Below are 18,316 nucleotides of genomic sequence, written 5' to 3' on the forward strand. Positions count from 1 at the left end.
GAAATCATGTGGCTGTTGGTAACACTGGAACTGAAAGAATGATCCTTCCCAGAAGATTTTTTTTCCTCTTATCCTTGGGCAGCAACCAGGGATTTTATGAACACATGGGTCAGTTCTGTGAGTTTTAAATTATGTCTCTCCCCCAGCCATATGGGGTACATAAGAGTTCTGTGGTAGGAGGAGAATGGACTCTATATTGAATTTTTGAACTGAAGACAAAATAGCATTACTTTTCAGATCCATTTTACTTCAAAGAGTCTGTAAGTCATTGTGCCAACCTGTGATTTTTATAAAAGTTTAAGGTACTTTCCATCCAAGAAAGGGTGTTAGGAGCTACTTGAATGGTTATTGATGTTTCAATGAAATGCTAAAATTATGTAAGTCTACATTCATAATTTTACTGATAAAATGCATAGTGATTTAGTTGCCTAGATGACATTTTTGCACTCCTCTCCAACAGACATACTTGTAGCATGGTAAAGGTGAGTCTATATGGCAGAAGACCTTAAGCTCACTTTTCAGATAACAATGTCATATTGTTCCTAGTAAGAGGAAGTATATAATTTTTTTTAATGGTAAAATTTTTTAGGGTCTAATAGTCAAAATATTTGTCATAGAGCTGAGACAAAGGAGGATTTCTTCCTTCTCTTTATTTCCATGGAGATAGGACTGTGAACCAAATATTTGGAAGAGTATATTTTTAGATAGATCTCCATTAATCTCTTCTGTTGGAATACTCCTACAAAGTATTCAAATATTCCTGGATTCGGCGCCTTTAATTCAGATTAACACTTCTAGAAGACTTCTCAGACTGCCAACACAGAGTTATTTTATATTTTCTTTCTTTTTTTGAGCCAAAATATATTACCTAGTTAAAAAAAAAAAATATATACTGATTTTAGGACCAGCCATCAAAATGAAAGTTCAGCTATTCATGTAGTCCCAGTCATCCTCAAACAAAATCTGTCATGCCATAATTAAATTAAAACAATAGAATTCATATGCTGTCTCATTATATGTATATAAAATATAGGAGTCTAAACTCTTACAGAAATAAGTAGAAGTGTCACTACAAATTCTTTTTATATGTGTGAAGATTTTACATTATTCTGTAGCTAAAAAATCAGAAAAAAAAATAGAAACTGTGATCACAGAAGAGAACTCAAATAGCATATTAAATCTTGGAAAGAATGTTTCTTTTTTATTGTATCTAATACTAGTCTGAGAGAAAGAGAGGGATACCTTTATGAAACTAAAATAAAGCAGCATTCATCCATAATTCAGAGCTTAATGCCATGATTTCCAAGTGCTACAAAGTCTATCTTGAGTATTATTTTAAGCTGTCTTCTAAAGCATGGTGTTAGTAGCAACATTTCTGTCTAACTCCATAGTCTTAACAAGAGCTGCTGCCTGCTACAATATCTGATAACTTCCTGTACTCTCAAAACACCCTCAGCAGGCACTTCTTCCCAACACAACTCACAACGTGCTCTTATCAGGGCATTCTTCCCCAGTATTTTGTTTTTCTGCCCTTATTAAAACATAGAGTAGGGTAATATTCTACCTCAATTGTTCAGTAAAACCCCCCTTTTTTATTTCTCACTGGTACAGTAGCCTGGTGAACAGCTGTTGTGGAAGAAATACAGCTGGGAATTTTCTTAAGAATGTTTTTCTCTGAATACACTTGTTCCTTGAAACTGAAACTTTTCTCTTTTTTTCCCAGATGGTATGTGTGTGCTTTAATAAGGCAAGGACTTCTGATCAGTGAGCAATAGATGCACCAACCCACTACTCATACCTGGTTTGGGTGTTTAAATCCATGAGCTGAGCCTGGGGACAGATCAACATTTGATGTGCCTTTATATTATGGGGTATTGTAGAACCATTTCAAGTCATATTTATAATTCAGAGTGTAATGGATGGCTCAGGGAGGTCATCTGCATATCTACACATCTACACATAGAGCAGAGAATAGCACTACTATGGCTGTGTCATTCTGCTGCTGGACCCACAGGGTTCACCTGTGCTGGCGACTGCACTGTGATACCAGCAGTGCTGCTCCTTCCTGCCTGCACCACTTAGGGGTCGTGTCACTGTACTGTGCACCGTGGCAGCCAGGTCAGATAGAGGTGAGGATCTCCCAGCTTCTTCAGATAAAGTTCTCCTGCAAACTCTGCCTTCCTCTTGATTTTATTTTCTTCCTTTCCCTTTCCCTTCTTTTGAATTCTTACTTGGGCTGGTGGGTTTTTTGGTGGGGTTTTTTTTTGGTGTTTTTTTTTTTTTGTGTGTGTGTGTTTTTTTTGTGGGTTTTTTGTTTGTTTGTTTGTTTGATTTTTGCGGGGGGGGATGCTTTTTTGGTTGGTTTATTTTTGCATTTTGTTTATTGTTCTTCTCTTGGTTGAGAGCAAGAAAACTTAAGAATCTTGTATAACTTCCCTTGGAAAACAGTCTCCCAGGCACTTCTGAATGTTGCAGTACCTGGAAGAGTAGGGAGAAGGTAGGAAATTGCTAAGAAGTCTGCAGGGTATATTTTTAGCATGGGTCTGTTAATCATAGCTAGAAGTTTGACTCAAAGCACAGTTTAAGCATGAGAATTGCTGATGAAATCCTTAATGCAGCATATCCTTTTCTTCTCTGTGTTGCAAACACATGGTCTCTGTAAACATTACTGATATTTCATCTTCAGCACACAGTGGTCAGTAAGCACAGAAAATAACAAGTGATCACTGGTAATTTGTGTATTCATCTATTGCCCACAGAAGTGAAAAACTAACAAGGGGTTAAGAGAGAAACACTTAAGATCTAAGCCGGAGACTGATGCTTTTTGTTTGCTTTTCTTTTGAGGCTGCTCCTCCTTTTACTAGAGTACTGTCCAGCAATAACTTTTTTTTTAAGATACATGTAGTGCTTAAATCCAGTCACAAGATAAAAAGGTATAAAATGCAATAAAATAACTGATACACAAAATGTGCTTCCAGCACCCCAAGAACTGAAGAATCTTTACAAAGTCCAGTCCTTTCCAATTTTCTGGCAGAGGGACAGCCTCTGTGTCTAGCCTTTTAAGTTTTAAGAAGGAGTCAAAGCAGATATTTGTTAATTTTTATCAACTTTGACTTGAGTGTTGATTTAAAAAAAAATAAATTGGGTTAGATTCTCTATTAGACAAAGCACATACAAGTTAAGTGTCTCTCTTAAGGATGTGCAATATATTCATGACACAGCCAGGAACTGGAACGACCTGATTTTCAAAACTAATCTGTAAGCAATAAATAAGCTTTTAATATCTAAGTTTTAAGCCAAGGCTTCATCTTCTTGTCAGAAGTGACACTACATATTGTTAAATTTTCTCTAACATGGCTGCTGGTTGTCCTCTTTAAACAGGGCCCCAGCAGTGTTACTTCCAGCTCACAACTGGTTTAAAACCTAAGATGAATTGTCAGGATTATTTTTTTTCCCACTTGTCATGTTCTTCTACCTAGTAGTAGAATAATATTCTACTTACAAGGATGGTAGCTTTTAGCTCAGTGTTATGCTATCACCAGTGCCTGTCTACTTTGCTAGGAAACCAAGTCCCCAGAATGTCCCTGACTTGCTAGTAAATTGTTTTTCTGTTTTGCAAAGCCAAACATTCCTAGGCCTAGTGAAACTCCTTCACATAGACATTCATCAGCTTCAGTTTACCCCTCGTTATCAAAACCATGCTTTTTTGCTGAACCTTTAAGTGTTCTGAACCTTTCAAGGATTCAATCTCCTTAAAATGAAGCAGGGCAGGGCAGGGGAAGGGGGCAGGGGGATGGGCACACACCACTCACAAAACAACTAACTTGTTTTCTCTGGCTTTCAGCTACAAGTTGAGACCTTAGCTTCACTTTTATCTCATTGGATGCTTTGGCATGAAGCATCCAAAAATCTAGATTGCTGGACTTATTCATGGCATTTCAAAGAGAGCATCATTTGGGCCATACATTAGCAAGCAGGCAAGTAATTAATAATAACACACGTGGAAGCAAATGAATGTTTTGCTTGTTGAAAGAGAATGAGAAAGTCAGACAAAGGCCTGGGCTCTATGTCCTTGCCCTCCACAGCAGCATAAGGAATAATGTTATGAATAGCATTTAACTTGAATTTGTAGCAAACTGCTGCTTTTATCATAAACAATTGCCAGATGGTATACATTATCTTCCTTTTTTCTCCTTTCACAAAAGCAGCATTAATTGCAGAGCAGCCCAGGGCTCCACTCAGCTCATCAGTGTGATAACACTTCATGACCCTGATTAGCCGTCAGTCTACTCAATTAAAAAGATCATTTAGACATTCACCCAATCATTTGCCTATCGAGCCACCTGGGCCTCAACCAGGGGCTCCATTTTTAACATTCTCCTGCCCTCTCTCATCTCGCCTAGCTTTTTTACATATCTCTAAAAGACGTAATTGAATTAAATAAAGCGTCTCAGGGGCAGCTGCAACATCTGCTGTTTGTGGTATGTCAAGCCTTCAGCATTAAAAACAGTTACATATGCTCCAAATTAGCAGGTCGCAGAGATGAAACAGTCGATGATAGTGTTTTTGTGCCAGCGTGAGAAGCAGCTCACAGCTGTGTGCAATTTACAATTAAAGGCTTTATCAGAGCTCAATTGTACTAGTGAATCAAGTGGTGAGAGGTCAGTTAGTGAATTAGACCAATTAGAGCTTGTACAGTTAAATTATCTGTCTTATTACCTACTGATAAACAGCCTTGTCATATCTTTACTCAGACGATGAAGCTTGGAAGTGTTTTATGAGGTGATACTGTACTTTTGTGTGTGTAATGGAACTCAGTAGCTCAGCAAAGTTTGTCTGATGCAACAAGCAGCATGCAGTCAAATTGCTGAGGGAAAAAAAACCCCAGACACCTGCAGTTAGAACCTTAAAGCAAGATTAAGTTAGAACAAGAGTTAAGATTACAAATATTGGCTGCATTTCAACATGTATTTCTCTGCTTGGCAAAATCCAAATTCATGAAGTTAACAGTGGGAAATGTTACACTTTTGATTTCTAGGTTGTTTTTTTTTTTTTTTTTTAATTACTGTCTTTCCTTCTCTCACTCCCACTCTGAAAAAGGGATGAGAGGCAAAGGAGAGAATCTAATAAAGCCAGGCTCTGATTTTTATACTGTAAAATAATACAGTAATAATGGCCAAAGACAGAAAATGCTGCTACTTAATCTCAGGATTTACATGGTTCTGGAAGCATCATCTGTAAGCCTGGCCAGAGCTGACTGAAGATGGATGAACTGAACAAAGGTGAGCCACAGAAACCTTTTCAGAAATCTTATGTATACAAAAGTATGTCAGTCTATACCTGACTGTTATTGCCATATCACCCTGCTCTGTGAATGAGACATGAGCTGCACCAGCTACAGCAATGTCAAATTTATAGAGAGGCGGCCCTAAGAATAAGGAATTTGCTGTCTGGGGCCCCATACATTTGGAAGGGGAGGGGTGGGAAGGGGATGGGGAGCAGGGGGGATTAGGATTAAAGTTGAATGGCAATTTGACAGTGTTTCTGTCAAATTTTTGACAGCCTTTCTAAGGCAATGGTAACCAAGGACCAGAAGCATCAGAAACCTTTCCTTAAAAGGGACTATCTGTGCTTTTCTCTTAAAAATAAAGTAATGAAGTAAAGCTTATACCTTTCTTTTAACCAGATACTGCTAACATGTTGATGCTATTAGTTTTTAGAGAAAATCTTAGAGAATAGATCATATGTTCAAATCTCTTCTCTGCAGAAGGTAATCAATGATGTATTAAGCCATAGAAATGGCCTAAAACTATATCTGCTCCTATAACCCAGTAGTCAGGGTATTTGGCTAAAAGAAGCCTTGAGCCCATTGCAAAACTTGTATTTCAGTCTTTCACATCATCTTGTCATTGGATAAAAGGCACAAAAGTTATCCCTCATAAAGCAGCATTCGGTATTACTATTCCTTTCATTCTTCATAGTAGCGGAAGGAAGGAAGGAGAACACCTACAAGGTGAACAAGCTGGCTCATAGGCCATCAGACAGTGGACTACCTGGCACACACAGGGTTAAATCTCTGTGGGCAAAGGAGGTTGTTTTGCTCCGAGATCTGTAACCAGACTATGTTCTAAGTAACTCTTCTAAGTCGTGTGGAACTGCACTGTTTACAGGAATGCTCAGATGCAAGTGTAAACTGAGATTAAACGCTAGCTCTTTATTAAGGGGAGATTTGGAGGGGGCAGGGGATGTACTTTTATCCTACCCTAATATTTTCTTGGTGAAATAATAACATCTTTGGAACGGCCTTTTGATCATGTTTAATGCATGGCTTCTATGTATTCAGGCATACAGATTCTGCAAAATGAGGAAGGCAAGTTTCAAACAGATGTCTTGAGATGTCTTACTAAATATCATGATTGAAATAAATTAAGAAGGTCATGATACTGGCAATGAGGGGTCTCCAACTGGTTTCTTCCAATGAATAATGTTCAGTAATTTCCTACAGGTTTTGGACTCGCATTTAAAGAAATTCTAATCAGAATCAAAATGGCCCTCCTTAAAACAGCAGATTTAACATTTTAGTGTTTTTCTTAAGTGCATTGATCTCTTTGGCAAGCTGCAAAGGTTTAAAAAAGCAGTTGAAAGAAAAAGAAGTTTTTGAACTTTTGGATAAAAAAAGAAAGGAAAAGTACACTTTTTGAGTGTAAATGAATACATTTTTCCACATTCTTACCCTTCTAAGGAGTAGAGGGTATTTAGTTCATTCCTCAAGTGGAGGAGAGAAACATGGCCCAAGTATTCTCAAAACGGCTGAGAATTGAATATACAGTGAACACTTGGTCAGGACCCTGATCTCTCCTGTAGTGCACATGCTGCTGGCAGTTATTGAAAATCTTCATCCTCTCCTCCTGTTGTATTCTTTCAACTTCTGAGTGACATTTGCCCTTGATAAGGCCAAAATGAAATTCAATGCCCAGATAGCAGGATTTTCTATTTTTAAACACTAAATTGTACCTGTTCAGTAAACACTGAAATAATCACTTACAGGTGACTGTATCTTGGTTTTTTCCTTGCCTTTGTTGCATTACATTTGATAAATTACTTCAGTCACACTTTTAAAAGACATAAGAGTTTCTGTAGCTTTCCAAAAGTGATTTTGAATTTTAAGTGTCTGTAGCTTTCCAACAGAGGTTAAGTCCCTGGGTAAATAGCTCACTGTTAATCATAAATGTGACATTACTTACATAATCCAGTCAACCTAAAATAGGGAAAAAGCAGAAAAGCTGTTTAGAAGCTAAAGCAACAACAAGACCATATTATGTTGACAGACTGATTTCTTGAAAATTCTATTCTAAGTACAAAATCAATTTATGGAGAATACAAGATCTAAAAAGAGAGACACTCAGTTATCAGTGAATGATAATTACTCTTTATCATCTGTTTGCTGAGAAAACAGGAGCAGTTAGGGCATTGCATCTCTTACTGCACTTATTAACCTCAAGTTGCAAGCCAAGCTCGTCACAACACAAGATACTGAAGTTAATCATGGGACTTGAAAACCCTACTAATATGGGGCATTGTCAGGATAATAATCTTTTGACATTTAGTTTTCTACTTTATTGCTAGTTTCAGCTCAAATATTTAAATATAAATTAATTTTGGTCACCGTTTATTTCTTCCCTCCATTTAATTAATTACTTTCTTCTTTTCTTACTTACATAATAGATTAACATGACTCAGTTCAGCTGTCTTCCTTATTGTAGAAAACTGTGCTTTTCCCACGGCTTTGAGGCATGGCATGTGTCTGTATACCTGAAAGAACTAGTGAGTGCCCTTTTCTTCCTCACTGATCAGTTTAGGCAGCGTCTGCTGTTGCAGGATGATGTCTTTCCCTATCCTGTAACATAGCCCCAGCACTTAAATTAGTTTTAAGGTTTTTTTTTTTTTTCAAGGAGGGAGGCAAAATACTGGAATTTATTTCCCAGATGGTAGATGCCCCGTGCGTGGAAACATCCAAGGTCAGGTTGGAGACGACTCTGAGCAACCTGATGTAGATGAAGATGTTCCTACTAGTCCCTAACTATTCCATGATTAAAACTAACCTGAATGGCTCATGAGTTGCATCTTACTTGCTGTCTTGCTGTCTGGGCATCTCCCAGCTGTGCACTGAGCCATGTCCCTTCTCAAGAGTGCATTGAAGAAACCAGTTTGGGACAACTGGACATTTAAGAACTACTACAGAGGCATGAATATAAATGTTTAAATCATGAATGTAAATATTTGAAGAACTGAAGCACATGTTGCCTAGTGGCATTTGTCTCATAAGAGCAAGTCATCCACCCAAGGAGTTCTGCTTAGATGTTTGCAGTAGTCATCTTAGTTTTTACATATAATGTGAGTGCCTTTTTAATATTTCTGTTCATCCCTTTCCCAAACAGCACCATCACAGAGATAATTTGAAAATTATGTAATAAAAATTTCAATAAAATAAGACACTGAAGTAATATGGTTCTGATGCATGTATTTCTCTGAAATGTTTAACTCTGACTCAAAAATTTGAGTTTCAAGTCTACCTTTACCCATTATACTTTGGTAAAAGTCTATCTTCTTTAAACCACAATAGTGCATTTTTTCACTTCCTTCCATATTCTCCAGATATTCTTTTCTCTGGCATAAAACTCTTTTGGCTTGTATAGTAAATCTGAGTCCTGAGGTGGTGTGAGGGCAAAGTCTTTGTCTCCATTCCCTAAAAGCACTTACTATGACTATGAACAGCTTTCATTTTCAGAAAGCTCTAGTGATTCCTCTCTTCAATTGTCTGTCCTACATAATTTTCCTGCCTTGTCTTAGCTGCTAATACAGAAGCAGATAAATCACCACCACAATTTACAATTCAGTTCAAATAACGTTTTCATTTTTTGATTTAAGACACAGGCCTCAATTTCTGCTGTTTTGCTGTCAAAAAGGCACTTCACCTGTCCTTGCATAAGACACAGGGTGATCAGACAGAAGCAAGAACCACAGTTGCTCCAAAGCCATTACTCCCAGTGGTGAATTTCTTGGTAAGCACTTGGAAATGGCTGGTGGTTATTGCCAGAGGTCTGACAAAAGTAGTGAGCTTTTCAATTAAATGTACCAAAAAGCAGTATTTCTACACTGCATCATTGGTACAATAAAAAAAGAAAATACCAAATGCTTCTCTTGAATTAGGAGAAGCATTACTTCATGGTTGTCTCTGTTTTTCTACATATTCCCTTAAAAAATGCAGAGCAAATCAGCTTCCTGCACTATATCAGCCCCACCAAAGCAATCTGCATTAGCTGAAATGGTTTTGCAAAGGTATGAAAGCAGGGGAGTTGCTTAAAAACCTAGCAGCTTTATTGTCATTCATGATTTGAGAACATCAGACTTTCAACCTTTACACTTCTCTCTTTTTCCTGGCTAATTGCATAACATAAGAAGTGCATCAGAAGGTTTATTAGAGTTTATTAGTTTGTTAGAGTGAGTTGCAGGTCCCACAGTAAGTAAATCAATAGGTTAAATCCTTTGACTACTGGATAGATAACTTGGGGAATAATTTACCCATAAATTTGTAGAGTTCATCTGGATACACTAAATATAGTGTGTTTTTTTCCTGCCAGTCTTTTACTCCAACTTGACATCCTGTTCAAACATTAAAAGTTAAAGAAACATGCAAAAGGTAGGATGAATCAAAAGAGATCTTTGGACTTATATCATATTTTACAAAGGTCTAATACTTCTCCTAGAATGCTTCAATTAATATAATTCTGTAAAAATCATAACTATTCAGCACTCTTTACTGCATTTACTCTCACAGTGAAAAGCTTCAAATTGTATATTTTTTCCTCCTTATTTGCTTGAGAAGGAAACTAACTTTCTGTGTGAATTTAGATAAATATGGAGTTAGTATTTGTTTTTTTCTTCTATAGCCACAACACCAGACTTTCATATTGCTCATGAAAGTTTAATTCTTGATCCATTATTATTTTTACTCTCTGTTAATAATGTATTAGATGTGCTTATTGCCTATCTGTGGATGTATAGATGGGTACACTTTGGTTAGAGCAGTCAGAAGTGTTGCTGAGATCACCCTCACTCCAAACAGATTCTAATGCTTATTGGTTTCATGTTTTAAGAAAAATGAGTCAGTGCATGAAGGAATTTTATTCAAGATGTACTTATTAGATATGTTGCCTTAGTGAACGTTATAGTTTCAGTATTGATCAAACCACTCTTCCCTGATGTACAGATGATTAATTCCCTATTAACTCCTAAGAGAAGACTAACCTAAAGTGTTCACTTTAATGAGAGGCACTGCTTCCTCCAAAGTGCACACAACACCCCTTATTAAAAGTAACTCCCCAAATGCCTTTTATGTGCTACCTGCTAACCTTGACCTATTATTTCTATTCGCATAATACTTTTTCCTGATTTTACCAAATAATTCTGCTTTATTCTTGCTGTCAATTATGCCAGACATGGGCTTTTTTTACATTTTATATATCTCTTCTTATAGTAGTGTGTTTAGAGCTAGTTTCAAGAGCCAGAGGAAGTTTTTAAAAATTGTGATCTGGAAACTTTTGTTGATATTAAAAATTTCTGTCTTTCTGACAGTTATTGATTAGTAGCCAATGGGAACAACATGTATATAAATATAACAAGCTCTTGCACTGACCAAGTCTAACTTGTGAACCTGTGTGGATTCCTAAAGCACAGTATTTCGACTGATGGCTGTTCTGACTCTCTCAATTGCACCTGTTATTATGTATTTGAGGCCTAGGATAACCTGTTCTCCAGCCAAGTGATTTCATGTTTCATGCAACATTTGACCAGTAGTGGCCTGAGTGCCATCACCAGAAAACTGTGTCATGCAGATCTCTGTCAGAAGATGGAGAGGCTCTTGATTCTATCTGGTCTCAGTGATCTTGTCTTGCTGAGGAAAAGCAAGAGTGGAAAAGCTGGGAATTCAGGCTTTTGCACTTGCTGTATGGATGTATGTATGAGAAAGTCCAGAATGGTTGTGGTTTCATCCTTCTGCAGCATAGGGAAAATAAGTACCCCAAAGTACCATCAACCATGAAGACTAATACTTTCAGATGCAGGCACATTTCTCAATTGCTCACCAGTTTGTCACACATCAGCAGATGCCAGTAAAACTGCTTCTGCAAGATGTGTGCTTAGAAGAAAACTTGATCACAAGAGTGAAACTCTAACACAATATTCAACTGGATTAGTGGTATGATTAAAATACTGCCAGTCTCTCTAATGTTTAGTTTTCAATTACTTCTCTAAAAGGTATCTAAAGTTGATATAATTTCTGTGGTATCGGGCACGATCTAGTCTTCACAAATTATTGTTATGTGTGAACCTTACAAGCACACAGTTTTGTATTTTCTTGCAGAACATGAATGAAGCTGTGGGTTAGTGTGAACCTATTACTCATCGCTGTGACATCTCATGAGATGCTAACACATCAAACATTAGGCTAATTACTAAGTCAAGGCTCTTTCTGTGGACATTTCTGTAAGGATTCCATCTAGTCTTACAAACTAAGATTATTTGAGGGCATCAAAGGATTGGTGCATCTTGCAGCAAGAGTTAAATAAGCTCAAATTGAGATAGATTTACAGTGACATTACAGAGAAGTATGGAAGAGAGGCCTTTTCCTTTAAATTTTATGCTTTAAATTTTTCAGTATTCCCCTTTTGCTGACAAGCTGTTTACCATATGTTACTGTTTTAAAACGTTGGAGCTGAATAATATAGGAACTTTCAGGTAAAATGAAAGTTTAGTTCTTCAGTTAGTGAACATCCTAATCTGTGTGATGAGTATTTTTAGTTGTGAAGTCAAATTAAGGAGGTCCTACCTCTATTGACAAACATTTTGAACAGTGCCAGTTTCTTTTATTCAGAACTCTTTTAACACAAGATGTTTAGAACTAGTTTCATGATCCATGACAAGTAATTTGGGGGATACAATGATAATGTTTACAGGTTTTGAACATTGTTTCCTGAACATTGTTTTCTGCTCTTATCCAAATATTTTCTAAAAATAAAAGGAGTTTGGATTGTTTAAAAACATTTTAAATTAACTTAAGATATTCAGTCTTTCTTGATTTAACAACGCTATTGTGGTTTTTGGTGCTCTGAATATAACCTTTAAAAGCAGGCTTATAGAGCAAAAATTGAAATTATGAATTTCAGATAGACTCCCTGAAATATTCCATGATGTTTGTTTTAAACATTTTAGATTGACAGTCATATTTAACATACTGTGAACATAAGAGATGGAAAATCAATATTCAAGGACAATATAAGTTCAAGAAGGTGATGCATTAAATTGTTTGCAATATATTTATATATATATATCACTATTCATTACTTTATTTGTCATTTTAATGGTAGAAAAAACCTCAAAAGATCTTCAAGGTCTCCTTATGCATGGCTTAAATTCCTCTTTACTCCTGAAATGTATGTATTATTTTTGAACAGAAAACAATAATATATATATATAGATACATATATATAATTTCCATAATTAGAAAGACTGTTCATGGCAGTAACATATTCACTGCCTTACTTGTAAAACAGCTTAAAGAATCATGGGTTTTGAACAGAACTCATCTCAAAGTCCATCTTGCTCCCTGTCTAACACTTGCAATAGAAGAAGGCCTCAAGCCTGGTCACTAACTGTGATTTCCTGGCCTAACTACCACAATTAACAGATGCAGGACAATAGAGGGTGCATCCCCACCTAACTCCCTTAGTATCTGCTTTGGGATATGGTTGTCCATTTTTTTGATTCACCTCTTCTTGAACTCTGTCTTTGGCAGGAAGTTACACAATTGATACCCTTTGCATAAAGAAGAATTTCCTTGTTTTAATCCAAGTTGAAATTAATTTCAGCAGGTAACCCTATGTCTAGGTAGGTACGTTTAGCTCTCTTTCAAGACAGATGCACCATGCTCTTAGTAATTTTATTTGTTCCTCTCTTGCTTTCTCTGACTCTGATATGTCCTGCAGATATGGAGAGTGCTGCATGCAGTTGATAGTGACAGCATTATATTTTATGTTCATCCTCAGTTATATTCTTGTGGATGCCTAGCATCTTATTGTTGGTTTTTCTTTTTGGCATCTGTTGGACTTTGAACTGATGCTTATAGAGAACTGTCCATGATGGTTCTGAAATCTCTCTCTTCTGAGTGGAACATCTCCAATAAAAGATTTTCATTTATCCAAAACAGAGCAGAGGGCATAAAGAAGTTAAAATATAGAACTTTTTCATAAGGAAAATCTACTGATTGCAAGGCAGATTTTGACAGTGTATTTAAAAGTGTGCTTAGAAAAAAAGGAAAGCTGCTCCCTTTGTAAGTAACAGTTCTGTCTATGAAAGGGTATTATTTAGATAGATAATATATTAGAATATCTATACATATTAGGCTTTTCTCTGAGGAGCTTGCAAAAATTATTTGACATTTGATCCTATCGAATTTTCAGTACACTAATACAGAAGCCTTCTGTTTGCCTTTTGTGCAGGATGAATGGCACTTGCTGTAGTCACATTACATCATAGTACAGCGTTTGGTCAGTGATTGGTGTTTTTAAACTGCAGGATCAGTTCATTGCAAATATCACAGAATAATTGCTTAACCTATCTTCCCCTTGTTCAGAGCTCTTCAGTGTTAAGTATAAAATGAGCCAGAGGTATGATTTCTGCCAAATCAATAAAACCAAAGGATTTGTGACCGAAGCCTTAATTGTCTTAACAAGAGCATGTATGCCTCTCAAACTAATGAATCATCAAGTATTATTGGCTTCTTTTCTCTTAAACCTTTTGAATAATGCAGATTTTTAAATAGAAGGGTAAATGTTATGTGTGTTAATAGTTTTACAAATTAGCTGTGATTTTGTACTTTGGACTATGACACTCATTACTGGACTTGTGTCTTGCCATTTTCATTTATCTGTGACTAATATGTCAAGATCAACTGATTCTGCATTTTTGTTGGGTTTTTGTTTTGTTAGTTTTCTTTTTTTTTTTTTTGATATGTCTTCAGTGTGTACAATCCAAGAGGTTAAGTTAGAATTACTAGTCACAACCATGAAATAGATAAACAGTTCTTTCTTTATACTGATCCCAGACACTTGACCAGTGATGAGTTTGCTCAGATTTAGTGTAAAACCCATGAGGTGGGGTAAACATCTGTGTGCCTGAGATTCTTGTAAGAGCACCTATGTTGTGAGGAAGTTGATTTTCAAAAAGCCATGGCCTTTGTGCTCAGAAAACTGTATTCACACACACAAAGGTTGTGTGTCAGGATTGGAAGCAATTCCTCCGCTTACTGGTTAGCTGTAGAAGAGGAAAAATGAGGAAAGGAAGGTGAAGATAATTTGCAACAAAAAAAATGAGTGCAAATATTCTTTCCAAAATTGACAATGGGAGTGATGGTAGGTTTCTTCTACACAGCATTTTCATTTGCAACTTTCATTTTCCTGGTTTAATTAAAAAATGCGACCATATCTTTTTTATTTTAAAAAATGCTTAATGTAATTTAGTAGTACTTTCTATATTATAGTAAAATCATGCATTTATGTGCTTTGATAAGTTAAAGGCTAGACAAGGGTCTCAATGTGAGCCCTTGTGTTGCCCTAAAGAAATCTTCTCTTCTGAAAATTGCTCAAAAGTGTTGGCTTTATGATTATGAATGCTAGTTCTTGCATAATATCAAAATGTGTGCTAAATTCTTCAGGAAAGGATTTAAAACTTTGAGCAGCACCTCTAAAGTACATGAGTGTGGTTAGGCTGCACCTGGAGTGTCCATTTCTGGATGCCCAAATTTAGGAAGGATGTTGATATGCTCAGACATGTCCAGAGAAGGGCAGAAAAGCCGGCGAAGGGCCTGAAGGAAATCCAGAGCATTCACAAGAAGCATGCCATAAAGAATATTATGTGAATATTCATGTGAAAAATGTGGAAGAAGATCCTCACCTGCACGTGAAAAATGCCTAGGTGAGGATCTCGGCATCACCTAAGGGCAGTTAGCTGCCTAAGGGCAGTGAAATTTAAGGAAGTTTAAGTGATTTTAGGAAAGAGATGATCCACCAGATATATGAACAATATAAACTATGGAAATCACTCTTTCTAGTACAGCAACATAGAATTTTCAATAGATTTTCTTCTTAATCCACATGTCTCTGTGAAAATGTATGTGTGAGGAGATACTCATGTATTTGTGCAAACAACTAATTTTCAGCTAGATGGTAGCTTTGGTAAATCTACTCAAACTTTATTGATGCAAGACTTGCATCCTTTGATATTGGTAGAACTGTTCTGACTAATAAGATAGAAAATAAGGTCATCTTCTGGTGTTTACCGACATGCGTAATGTCATTAATTTCACTAAGGGGCTTTGCACAAGGAAGTATCACTCCTCAATTTATAGTGTAAGTTTAAACAGTAGCAATAATCCCATCTAAAATTCCAAATGCAATTAACACCATACATAGTCTGAAACTCTAATGATGTCTCGTTCATATTTTCTCAACTGTTTATATTCAAAGCTTGTAAAAGTCTCATCCTGCCATAAACTGTTCATGCTTAATTCTTTTCAGTGCCTACCAGACACATTCACTTCCAGGTAGATGGTACATAATCAGCAGATCCCTTACCAGATCATTAGTTCACTGTAAAATATCATCTAACAATTCACAGTGGTACAATCCAAAGATGGCAAAGATCATTATTTGTCCAGCTCTGCAGGACAACAGAAAATGTGAGCGACAATCTAAGCTGGCGCTGGAAATATATATAGGAAAGTTTCTCTAAAAGTGCAGGCTAGCTTGCTCCTATTTATTGAAGAATATTGCAGAGAGCAAGCCTGCAAAATTGCAAGGTATCTGCAGAACTAAGAAATTTATAAAGAACTTTGCTAAAATACCATTGCTAGAGTAAGGGAAGACATAACCTCCTAATCATAAATAAACCATGAAGGTCGTGGTCAACACACAGATGACAGAATGCGACTGAAGGACCACTTCATTCAACTCAGCCTCAGGCACTGGAGAAAAATTGTACTTAAGTGTGCTGATATGTCAGAAGGCAATAAAGAACCAGAAATACCATCAACTTCAGGATGACAGTCACAGAAACCTGAACTCTAAAAGCATTGATCTTATGTGTAAAGGCAAGCAGAAAATGATTGCAGTCAACAGAAACTGTGGACTTGAAAGACAAATCTTTATCCTAAATGACAAATAATGAAGTTAATAGTGTTTGTGAGAAATTACTGTACATACATATCACATCATTGAGTACATAACACCAATATGAAAGTTCAAAAATAAACCAAAAATAATCTGACAGCAGAGTTTAATAAAAATTTTATATGAGTTATGCACTTTTGAAGAGAAAAGTGAAGTATTTAAAAGAGAATAGCTTGAACTGTTGAATGGCATCCAGATTATTGTACCTCTGAAAGTGGCATTGCCAGTCCCACTAAAACAATCTTCTAAAAGAAGTTAAAAAAGGTCTTCTTTCAGAAATATTGCACTGCTTGTGTATTAATCTCAGAACAAGCACCAAAGGAGGAAAAAGCTATCCCCTACAATGGCAGTGAGCCTAAATTTTCACTCCCTGATAACATTATATTTACAGTAAGACAGTATGTCCTGATATGCCTAAAGCAAAGATCTTTGAATTCCTGAATGCAATAACCAGAGTATTTATCTCCGAGTAAATTTTTCTTATATTTCCTTCAGTGAGACACATGCAGTCTTTGACTTGAAACACAAATAAAGTGAGCATTTAGGAAAATTTAGAAGCCAGTAAACGCAGTTCAGATTTTTTTATAATGAGCGCATCAAACTATAACATCATAATTTTCAGACACTGATGATTAATTTGACTTTAGGGTCTACCTCTTTTCTCTCTATATTTTAATAAATCTAGACTGGTAAAAATAGTGTTTTAATTCTATGCAGTTCATGCAGTCACAATTTCAACATCAGAAATTTATGCCTCAAAAATGTAGATATGCTATACACATGGAGAAAAGGAAAAAGTATGAGCTTTAACTGCTGTATGTTTTGTCTTTAAAATATGACTTTTTGTGGGCTTTGTGCTTGTGGTCTCTGCAATATTTAAAAACCTTTCTTTAGTAGCTGAATTGTAACCTATTGATATTTTAAGTACATATAGTAGCAAACATGTATAAACCAAGCTGGGAAAGAGCTGACTTTCACTACTATAGATCTGACAGAATTGCTAAATGTGCTGTTTCACTATTTAACAACGCAGGGGTAATTGGGGAGGGGTTTTTTACCTTATTGCTGTAAGTAATGGAGTTAAAGAAAAATACTATAAGTATTGAATGAAAAGTGATAGTGGAAGAAAAATACAAAGGAACTGTGGAAAATATATGCTTGACATCAAAAATGGTGTCTTCTATAAGATTAGCAGAATAAAAGCTGCAGCTCCAACAACACACTTCAGCAGGTATTTCTTGCAACAAATTAAAATACTGCTTGGTATGAGCTGTGCAGAATGATTGCAGAGCCACTGTCAAGCCTTGCGCTGAAAGCTAATCAACACAGTTCAGTCAGCAATCACTGGATGTAGGAAAAGCTGGAAGTCTTGCAATTATGCAATTGTCTTATTTATTGAAAGAACTACTATCCTACAGAGAAACTCAAAATTGATAGTGCATTTGCAGTGGACAGACAGCTGGTTCCTCATTTTACAAACAGTGCCTTTGCATATTTCCATTTTCCCTGGTGTAGGTTTTTATTACATTCACAGTGTCTTGATGTGCAAGCCTAATTTCATGGAGAAAATATCTTGGACATATTAATGAATTGCTGCTGAAAAGAGAGGGAAAAGACAATATAAAATAATTTTTGGTCAAGTTGGTGATGCTAAACAAGGAGTCACTGACCTATGAAGCTTCACTCAAGTTGCCTTAGTTATTAGTACTATTAGAAAAAAATGTGAATATTAGAAAATTTAGTCCTATCCTTGTGTTAGCCCTTACAAAATCTCATCCTTGTCTGGCGTTAAAGGAAACACTCAAATTCTGAGCATCTAAAAATTCTGCAAGCTGGGATTTAGATTATAGATGACATGACAGCTAGAAAGAAAACTGAAAATAAAACCTGTTCATTTCTCACTGCCATTTTTTTCCAGAATAGCCTCCCTAAACTGAGTTTTGTTTAACTCTGCTGTTTAAACATGGTTTGTTTGCTGAAAGTCCCTAGAGGACTAATAATCACCTTGTATGCTTTAGTTAAGCAGTTGACTA

This window comes from Sylvia atricapilla, chromosome 1 (assembly GCF_009819655.1).
Source record: "Sylvia atricapilla isolate bSylAtr1 chromosome 1, bSylAtr1.pri, whole genome shotgun sequence".
In the NCBI taxonomy this organism is placed as follows: Eukaryota; Metazoa; Chordata; class Aves; order Passeriformes; family Sylviidae; genus Sylvia; species Sylvia atricapilla.